We start from the raw sequence: 7161 nt of genomic DNA, 5'->3' as shown, positions 1-7161 counted from the left end.
GGAAGGCCCTCTATGAGGTGGATTGATTCAGTGACTGGGTTAATCGAGATGGGAGTGTCAGAGATAGTGGGATTGGCCCAGGACAGAGCAGAGTTTAGGGCATTTGTACCTAGGGTCGTTATGAGTCACAACTCAATGGCACATAACAACAACAACAACAACAATACTATAAGGTAGTAAGTTTGTGTTCTTTCAAGTAACTAAGTTTGTGGATAATTGCTACAATAGTAGTAAAAATCTAATTGTTCTTGATTTTCTTCCAGTTCAGCATAACTCAGAGTGACCCTATGAACAATAAGCCTCAAGTCCCTCTACAACTATTGACATTTATTAAAGTTCATAGAGTTTCCAGAGGCATGTTGTTTAGGAAGTGGTTGCCACCCGTGCTTCCAAAAAAATCTAATATTTATGCAAAAGGTATTTTTATTATTCATTAGTGTCTGGAATTATAAAATCATTTTGGAAAGATTTGTCCTAATCTCATAATTGTTTGAGTTTCAAATACCTTTTGTCAAAATATTAGTGTATGTATTTACTGAAATTGGATTTCTTTCCTCAACCACCTTTAGTAATATAAAACAGATGTTGCTTTATTAATGTCATTTTATGTTTTCATGTACATTATTATTCTCTTAATTTTATGTACTGATCAAAGTCCATTACCTGCATTACTTTAATTGTCATATGTAGTGGTTTACTCAGAGCACCAATTTTGTTCCATTATGCATTAAGCTTCCATAATTTTGGCAGTAGCTCTGCCAACATTATTTTTATATGAATATGACCATAACATTTGAATCTTTTGTAATAGCTGAATTTCATTTAGAAGTCTATTATTACCAGATTCAATAAACATTTACTGGAGCTATCATATGCTAAATATTTATAAAAAGATAATTCAGAGGTAAAAGGCAAATTTTTCTACTCAAGCATTAAACTGAGTTGAGATAAATGGGTGAGTTATGGTAATTCCAGTCTAGATTAATACACCAAAGAATTTACAAAGGAATATTGCTCTCCTCCCTTATCTTTCTTCTTATCATATGATTTTCTGAACTGATAACCCAGCTTCCTCCCTACTCCCACTTTAGAAAATTTTTGAGGCAGAAATCAGTGTAATTATTGAACACAAGTCTGACTATCTCACTCTTCTACTTAAAACTGTACTGTGGCTTCTCATTTACAGTGAATACTGGAGCTTTCTCAGGCTTACAGGTGAAAGAGCTATCATGTCTGGCCATACTCCATCACCCACTTACAGCAATAGCATTCACAGCCTTAAGGACTGATGGAGGTTTGCCATGGATTAAAAGTGACCCAAGGGCAGTGGTTTTGGCTCTTATTTAGTGATATTGTGGAAGGAAAGGACAGGTGAGCTGCTCCCATTAAGATGACAATGAAGAAAATATTCAGTATTTATAGACAATCCTTGGTGAGGGACATCATACTTAGAAGGATAGAGACAGCACAGGAGAGGAAGATCCAGGATGAGATGATTGACTGAGTGATTGGAGACATGGAATTATGTCTGTCAGAGATAAAAAGCTTGGCTCAAGATAGGGCAGGTTTCAGAGCTAGTGTACATAGGGTTACTATGAGTCACAGGTGACTTGATGGTATGTAACACCAACAACAGTCAACACATAGTGTTGCCCTGAGTTTGATTTGTCTCAACTGAAAAGAGCACCAACAGTATTTGTTCAAATATTAGTTTAATTTATGGCTGAATCAATGGAGTGTCGATTGACCTCTAGATACAAAAAAGATTTTCCCATCTTGGTGATAAATTATAAATTGATCTTGAAGGTGGCAAAGAGAAAGAAAGGTAGGGATATTGCAAGCAGAAGAAAATATGGAAAGCAAGGCAGAATTCCATGAGAATGAACAATCTCTTGAGTCTGTGTTCACTGTTATATGGTCCAAGGCTTAGGTGTGGAGGGACACTGAGCAGAAAAGAGAAGAACCTGTGCACAGTCTGGCCCATCACGACCTTCTGTAATTGCTTCAGGATTAAATTTCCATTTATAATAGAGGATCTATGAAGAGTCTTAAATGGGTGACCAAGTTTACAATGACTTGGAGTTGAGAGGTAGGGACATTTAGACAGTCTATAAAATAGACCAAAACTTCAGAGCCTTGTCATTGTGATTATAAGCTAAGAGCTTCCAACTTCACAAACTTAATTCTCTTTCAAACTGTTTTAGACCCTAAATTTATTTCAAAGATATTTAGCCTAACTTTCGAGAGAACTTCTAAACTGATTTATGTGCCTGACTTATCTTTCCAGTTCCAAGAAAGACAAATTCTCTCCATTACTAGTGGAAAGAAGGTGGACATTGACTAGATAACTACCGAGATGATGGATTTGCAATGGTATTTTATAGGATGAATGAAAGCATTAAACATGAGCAGGCATTTTCCTTATAATGCGACTTGGACATTTAAGATGCTTGGAGGAATAGCGAACCTAATGTAGAAAAAACATTTCAGTTGTTTGGACAAAACATTCGTTCTGCTTCTAACTTAGTATTTTGTTTTTCAAATTTCAAGATCCTTTAATACATATACAAGTTAAACTGACTTTTTGATTACTCCATGGATATGTGAATCTAGGAAATGGTGAAAATTTCATCTGAGCATATATATGGAAATCAATCATTCAAGCCTAGGAATGATGCATTAGCTGTTAGGTATTATAGAGCCAACTATTATGAACAACAGGTCAGAACTTTTCCCTGTCATGAACCATCCTCAGAAGCTGTAACTTGTGTAAGCCTATTATTGTTGCAGTCACAGTGTTGACCCATCTCCTTGAAGGTCTTCCTCTCTTTCAATGACCCTCTACTGTTGCCGGTATGATATATTTTTTCCAGGGACTGCCTTCCTCTGACAACATGGCCAAAGTAAACAAGATGAAGTTTTTACCTTGCTTGCCTCTAAGGAATACCCTGGTATATACTTCCTCCAAGATGAACCTGTTTGTTCTTGTGGTAGTCTGTGATACTGTCACAAATGAAACTACCAAAACAAAGAAGGAAAAAAAATTAATGCCTTAAAAGTCCTTGTATTTAAGAAGAAATGTTAAAATTAATAATAATATTATTATTATTATTATTATGAGGGTTTTTTGCTGTCAAGATGATTCTGACTGATAGTGACCCTATTTATCTCAGAGTAGGACTATTTCCTAGGTTTCCTAGGTGGTCGTTTTAATGGAAGTAGATCCCCTGCCTTTTCTTCTAGGTAGAACTGAGTGGATTCAGACTACCAAAGTTCGGGTTAAAAGTCAGGTTCAAAGATTTTGACCCAAAGTTATAATGTAATTGTTCTTGTTATGCACCATCCAGTCGCCTGCAACTCATAACAACACTATGTACATGAACTCTGATCCCTGCCCTATTCTGAGCCAGTCTCACTAACTCTGACATACCTAATCCCATTGCTTCAGTTATTGTGTCAATTGATCTCATTCAGAGTCTTCCTCTCCTACGCATATATTATTGTTACAATAGCTGGCATACTTTGAGGGTGTACCATGTTAGGCTTTATATTGTGATGAGATTCTTTAATCTTTACTACAACTTGAGATAACAACTACTAGTATCTTTATTTCTCAGATGAAGAAAATGAGATTTGGAGAGACAAGTAACTTGTCTAAAGACACAAAGCTTGAAAGTTGCAGAGCTCATACATGAACTCAGATTGGTAAATTCCCAAGACCATATTTTGTTATTATATTTACTCCTTTTACCTGTAAACATACACACTTGTATAAACAAAAGAAACACACAAATAAACAGAATTTCAAATGTGTATATACTTACTAACTGGTCTCATGCTTTATAGGAATATTTAAAAATCAGCTTTTGTTCTAATTATGTACTATATTAAAATATAGAGATTACTCATTTTCTAGTATACTTAATTGTAACCTAAGAGGGTAAATGGAAAGATTTGATGGTTTTATCAGACTGTTTTGTCTTTTCTCTGAGAAATCAGAAGACAAGACAAAACAACAAATTTTCCCCAATTGTGTTTGCTTCTCTTCATTACTTTTTTTCTTGTTAAGTCATATCAGTTATTAAGGAATCTAATGCATGTGGTCCTCTGGGTTGACATCCATCTTTTTAAGTAGGCCACTTTGTAAAAATTTGGCATTTAGAGGGCTGCATTAACTTTTTCAGGGTCCTGTTTAGTGCTTGGCTGGAGTAATTCATTGGTCTGTTATGCATCCTGAAGTACTTTGCTGGCAAAGGGAAGAATGTCCTCTGTTAAAGCTCCAGAGAACACACTGGCTTCTGTGGAAGTATAATGACTTATTAAAAAAAAAATCAACTCTGAATGTTCTACAAATTATGTCCAGTGTTTCTGAAAATTTTAAAAATTCAAAAAAAACATCATTTTCTTGATACGGATATTTTAAAATCAGTTCTAATTTAAAGAGTAATTCTCAAGTCATCTAAATCACATTAACTGCACAGTTATAAAGCTTGGCTATTTGGCCCCCGAGCACTGTGCCTCTAGAAACAGAGAATATCAAACAACTGTTTTAAAAGCCTGAAAATGGTCAGTGTTAATGCACAATTTATAAAGCTTCTCACAAAAAGCAAAGATGGAAGAAGACTAAAGTACTATTTATATTTAAGTTTTCCTTTGTCTTTTTGAAAAAACAACAACAACAACAAAAACCACCTTGTAAAATAGTAATTTGTGTCAACAGCAAATGGTTTGCCTCAGGGACAATCTCATTACGTGCCTACCTGGCTCACTTAAAATCAAATTATGCTGCATTTATATATCTTTAATTCAAAGGCGTTTCTCCATGTTCTTGCTGATTTGAAATCATAGAACTTTATGTGGACCATTTTCTTTTACTAAAGTAGAAATGTTGTTGTTGTTGTTGTTGTTATGTGTCATCAAGCCCCCGTGACTCATAGTGACCCTATGTACAACAGCCCTAAACCCTGCTCTATCCTGTGCCAATCTCACTGTCTCCAACACATCTACCCCCACTACCCCAGTCACTGAATCAATCTATCTCATTGAGGGTCTCGCTCTCCTATGCTGTGCCTCCACCCACCCAAGCATGACATTCCTCTCCAAGGACTGGTCCCTCCTTGCAAAAGGTCCAAAGTATGTCAGACAAAGCTTCAGGACCCTTGCTTCCAAGGAGCAGCCTGGTTTAACCCTCTCCAGGATGAACCTGTTTGTTTTCTTAGCAGTCAATTACATATTCAATACTCTACTCCAACACCACAGCTGAAAGCCATCAATTCTCCTTCTCTTCTCCCTAGTCTCTATCCAACTCTCTGACACATAGCAAGTGATTGCAAAGACCATGGTTTGTTTCAGGCACACCTTAGTCTCCAGAATGACACCATAACTCTTCAGTACTTTTGAGAGGTCTCTGACAGCAGACTTTCCCATCACAGTACGTCTTTTAATTTCCTGGCTTTTGGTGCCAAGAGCGTTGACAAGTGGAGACAAGCTAACTAAAGCTATGAACACACCATCCATCCTGATGTTGTCAATTGGCCCAGTGGTGAGAAAATTTGTTTTCTTGATTGTGAGCCTCAATCCATATGAAGGCTGAAGTCCTTGACCTTCTGCTGCAAGCACATCAGACCCTCTTCAGTTTCAGTAAGCAGAGTTGGTCATCTGCATAATGCAGATTGTTGATGAATCTTTCACCAATCCTGATGCCAAACTTCTCCTCATATAGCCCAGCCTCCCAGACAATTGGTTCTGCATATTGACTGAAAAGGTATGGAGATGGGACACATCGATGGTGAACATCCTTCCCAGTTTTGAACCATGCAGTGTTTCCTTGCTCTGTTCTGATGACTGCCTCCTGATCCAAGTATAGGTTTCACATTAGCAAGATCAAATGTTCTGGGATTCCCATACTTCTCAGAATCAGCCACAGTTTGTTATGATCCACACAGTCAAACGCCTTTGCATAATCTATGAGACATAGACATTCCTCTGCTGTTGCCTGCTTTCAACCAAGATCCATCTAACATCAATTACAATATCCCTAGATTGATAGAATTTGAAGGAAAGAATCAAGGAACTCAGAGACTTTAACCTCAATCTTCTCTGGGTTTTAGTTTGCTTTTACTTTCTGCTTCCATCAAATGAGTGCCTTTTCTTTGGCAATACTTTCTTCTCTCTTATATTTTTGCACTGCTTTTGCTAAGATCAAGTTTGGGTCCTTACAGCCCAATATGTAATAGTGTCTTTCTTTACATTTTTCTTCAACTCCAGTCTCTTATGCACATTCCATTTAGGACACTCTTTTGGTTATTGTTTCTCCGGAGTTAAGTACTTAAGGTAATACTCGTTTTGAAAGTTACTTAAGGTAATACTCATTTTGAAAATTATATTTGACTTCTTGGCACTCATTCAAGGATATTTCTGAACTAATATGAATGCTATCTTTCTAGATTTATTTCTGTGACTTGAAGTGTACACTTTATGTTAAAATTGAGCAACAAATGCTTCATATATGATCTGATTTCTTCATATATGATCTGAAAATTTTATTGACTTACATGTTGTCAAGTTTATGTAATTAATAGGGATGATTCAGTAGCCGAGCCCTAACTTGACACACAAGAGACCCACGTTCAATTCCTGATTAAGAAGCTTCCTATAGTGCTACCATTTGCCTATCTGTGGAGGCTGGTGGGATTCAGTAATATTTCGAGATGAAGGTGGACTAGGAAAAAAGGCTTAGTAATATTTCTGAAAATCAGCCAGTGATAATACAGTGGATCATAATAGTTTAACCCTAAGTTGAATAGAGTCCCACTGGGTTGGGTACCAACTTTAATCAAAGCATTTAATCAAAGAATTGATAGTCCCAGAGCTGGCTTATATTTCTTATCCAATGTTTGTAAGAGTAATAATTTTGCTGTTAGATACTTGGACATTATGCATATATATTTATTAAATTATTAAATGAATGAAATGTTATGCCTTTTAACCCTCTAATTAAATACAACACTGCTGTTATTATTGTTTGGTGCCATTTGCTTCTATTCATAATGTTGATAACATTGTTAATTCATAACATTTTGAGTCAAGTATAAAATAATATTGTATCTGAATTTTTTAAGTAAACCAGTAAAAAATTTAAAAAAATATTTTAAAAATATA

The sequence above is a fragment of the Elephantulus edwardii genome, unplaced genomic scaffold, assembly GCF_000299155.1.
Source record: "Elephantulus edwardii isolate Elephantulus edwardi_28Jun2011 unplaced genomic scaffold, EleEdw1.0 scaffold00043, whole genome shotgun sequence".
Classification (NCBI taxonomy): Eukaryota; Metazoa; Chordata; class Mammalia; order Macroscelidea; family Macroscelididae; genus Elephantulus; species Elephantulus edwardii.
The sequence above is the reverse complement of the archived record's forward strand: the minus strand, read 5'-3'. Positions refer to the sequence as shown.